Raw genomic sequence first — 4157 nt, 5'->3', positions numbered from 1 at the left:
GAAAAAAATAATGACGCTGCCAATGGCAACGGAGTTCGTGCTTTCGTATCACTCTGCGCGTACGTAGTAGCGACACTATCTCTGTCCCCGTCACTGCGAGAGAAGTTGGGGGAATTGCTCATGAAGTTAGCGTGAGTCTGACTTTCAACTTACCCAGAGATTCACCACCATTCCTCCAACTGCGCCTTCAACTAAGTAGCTAGGCTAGCTACTAGCCTTGCTGCTTCTAGCCTAGCAAAACGTTGCCGAGCAACGCGCAAACTTTTGGGAACTATTTGTCGCGGAAGTCATTAAATAAACCTTTCGGCCCTCATAAAAGTGTACGAAGTTTATGTTGTGTGTGTTCAGTTGGCAAATGGCCGTATAATAAGCGGAATAATGTATAGAACGCTGGTCATTATCGGGAAAATAAGCACCTTCAGGGCGAACCGTGTTTCGCCCTGAAGGTGATGACCAGCGTTCTATACAATATCCCTTATTTACTGTTCTGTTTTTTCTGCTGTGAGGCAACTCCTGTCGTGATGTTGGGCAATACAAAACCATTGATTGATTGATTGATTGTCCTTAGAAATGTGGAAAAAAGGGTAAAAATTTGGGGGAAATAAAAAATAAAAAAAAAGCACAAAAAAAAAGGGGGGGAAATTGTGGGAAATTGGTTTTATTAAAGGTACACTGTGTAACATTTTGGACTATACTGTTCCCATCAGTACAAAATATGCTCCTAATGAGCAGCTCGACACAGGAAGTACTATTACTGCAGGGAGAAATCAATGAATGGATTTGAATGGGAACCTAACCTGTTTAAATCTCAAATTCTGCTGCCTTTAGTCGACATCTCCATGGAAACGAGCTGGAGACGTACCCACTCCCGGTAAAGTTATGCCATGTCTTAGGAGAGCTGAGCCGCTCACGGCAAAATCACATGTTTGTTTGAGGTATTTTTCAATGCTGAAAATATCTGTCAGAAAATAAAAGCTTGTATTTCACTTTCATTTTTGGGGTAAAATTCTACGCGGTGTGGCTTTAAAAAAAGAACATTAATAAAAGTAACAATAATTTTAAAAAAGGTTAAACAATGGGGAAAATTGGGAAGAAATTGGGGGGAAAGTGGAAACAACTGAGAATATATTGGTAAAAATGGGGGAGATGGGGTTAAGTGGAAAAATAGTCAAAGTAAATATGGGGGAAACGAGAAAGACTTTTCTGCCCTTTTGTGTAAAGTATCGCTTTACACCTGTTTCTCATATAGAAATGCTAAATCTGATCTGTGGATAGAGCTGCTTTAAGTTTATGGGTCTGTCGTTGCCAGATTTAACAGTTCACAGTTGCTTGAAGATCCTTATAGCGGAGCTACTGCCGAGTCCACCCCACTGGAGGTTTGAGCCAATCACGGGCCTGCGTTGCTCCGAGTGTGTGGGGTTTGCTTTTTTTGCCGAATTGTTTTCTCTGAAAGGTGTCCAAAAGTGGGGACAATATTATCATATGTCGGCCAGCAGAAAGGACTGTCTGTGTGTGTCCTGTCACATCCAAATGAGGAACAACATTCGTCTGTTTTATTTATGGAGATTTCTTACTTACTGTCTCTCCCACAGAGTCGCGTTGGCCCCTGCTCCACCTGAGATTAAGATATTATCACATTCTTCAGTCGCTGAGTAGGCCCACACGATTGGGAAGATTTGCTGAGGTTGATTCAGTGAAATGAAACGTGATTTTTTTTATTTTTATAGAAATGTTCTCTCTGCTCCTTTATATCGTGAACTGGCTTCATTTATCCCGAACACAAAGTAACTCTAACCTGCCCTTCTGATTCACACACTTACAACACTCAGTTTCAGATGAGTTTATTCAGATTGTCATTCAAAAACAAGCTTCACAGTGCGGGTTTATCAAAAGAATCGTCTGCATTATGACTCGTCTCACCCTTTGAAATATCTGTGGATCAAACTTAATGTGGCTAAAGAGAACAGCCGACAGCAGCTTTGACAAATCCTTACAGTCCAAGAATGAATAAAACGTATTAGCTTTAAAGACTTGGGCCACTTTTGCCGTTTTCATCAATGAGACCCACTGGAGCCGAGAACCTGGACCCTTGACTCGGACTGGATCGTGCCCGGTCCTGATTCATCCTACGGAGAAGAAACGGAAGAGATTATTTGAATGTTTAAGCTGCTGACAGGAAGTGACATAGATAAAGATCAAGATCTACAGCAGTTTGACTCATTTCCCATTGACAGAACACGGTCGGCACGGTAGCAGTTTAAAATTGTTGTTGCCTTCATCTATGTCACTTCCTGTCGGTGTCCAATAAGGAAGGGACGCATCACAAAAATGGTCAAACTAAAGAAATCCTCAGCAAAATCTTAAATACATCTGTGTTTCAGCAAAAAGCATTCTGACATTTTTTTATTTTTTATTATTATTATTATTTTTTAACAATTAGCATATTTACTCTAATATTTACTGCCAGTGCTTATCCCATGTTGTAAACTTGAAATAGCCCGAGGCCTCTGTGGCTTCAGGCCTCCGCTGACACAGGCCTCCTAATACAAAGCTAATGGTGTCTTTTAGAATCACCTTCTCCAAGGGATAACCTTCATTATTTGTCGTTCTAATCACGCTGTGTCGCCTCTGTCCGCTGAAATCCTCCACAGACGCAGGTGCACTGTTCTGCTGCGATCGATAAACGGGACCCGCAGCGCGCGGCGGGATGGCACGCGTCAGGAGAGCGCGCGGATGTTGAGAATCTGGATAGTTTGGGCACGTATGAGTGACGCGTGCCTCGTAGAGCAGAGCGCACGGACACGTTCAGAGCAGGGGATTAGTTTGTCATTTTTTGAGGGGTGGAAAAATATTAAATTTTATTTTAAGACCGTGTTTTACATCGTTAAAGATTCCACAGGTCGATGTGTAAATCCCTTATTTCAGTTGTTACATTTAGTCGCTGTTAAAGGTGTGACATTTCGGAACGCTTTACGCCAGCCGGTTATTCTCGCTTTTCCTGGCGAAAGATTCTTGGTTTCGTGTCGCGCTCAAAGGCTTTTTTCAATTAAAAAACTGTCTTTATGGTTAACTGTACAAATAGCTGATTTCAGAAGCAGGTGAGATGAAAAGGTGCGAAGGAAAAAGGGCCCAAACCCGAGGCCCACTGTGCGCCAGAGCCGTGCGTAAAATAATGTGGAATGCGCAAAAAGTTGTTATTCATACTGTGAGGAAGATGTTAACGCGATTCGAGCGTAATTCTCACTCATTTTATAGGGTCACTCCGACTGTGTTTCGTGATTGTTACGTGCTTTTCTAAATAAAGGTGACAACAACAGGGCAAAAAAATATATAAAAATGAAAGTGCATATTAAAAATGTCTTGGGAAGCACTAATCGTGGTTTTACACCTGCGGACTGACTATTGATGTCAAATCTTCTGCTTTTCATTCCGTTTCTTTTCTTCTTCTTCTTCTTTTTTTATCGAACACACAGTAAATATGTTGATAATGACAATCAGGGAATAAACTATACCATTTCAAAGGTGTTGTATCATCAGGTTTTGGACATCTACGACCTAAAGATCAATCATAAATCGCGAAAAAGACAGAGAAACTGGTCGTGTTTTCCTCTCCATCTCCATCACCCACTCATCCTTGGCCTCTTATAGCGCCCCCACCTGGCCCTCGCTCAACCTGCGCGTCCCACCGCCGCTGTGTCCGCTGTCAGAAGCGGAAGGGGGAGGGGAGGGGGTGTAACCGTATCCCACTCTCGCGCCTCGGACTGTCGAGAGAGTGAGACGGCGTGCCTTTCACAACACACGATCTTTCGAAACCATAAGATCTTTTTAGCGTGAAGGGAAGGAGGGAGGGGGGGGGAGGGGGGAGCAGGGGGAGGTCCGGGGCTGCTGGTCGCCGCGGCTCCTGCATGTGACAGGGGGGGATATGAGGAACTTTGACAGGTCTTAAACGGTCTGGCGCCAAGGACCGAGTCTAGCCGCTAAATATAGCCGGGGAGATGATGCTGGAGGTGGGGAGGAGGAGGAGGAGGAGGAGGAGAAGGAGATGGAGAGACATGAAAGGCACGGGAGGAAGGAACAATGTCGAGGGGTTGAAGAACGGTGATGATTGCGGGATGAATGTGGCGTAAAGTAAAGAAAAAGTGGGCTGAGCAAGGGTG

Source organism: Gobius niger (assembly GCF_951799975.1).
Source record: "Gobius niger genome assembly, chromosome: 1".
Classification (NCBI taxonomy): Eukaryota; Metazoa; Chordata; class Actinopteri; order Gobiiformes; family Gobiidae; genus Gobius; species Gobius niger.
The sequence above is the reverse complement of the archived record's forward strand: the minus strand, read 5'-3'. Positions refer to the sequence as shown.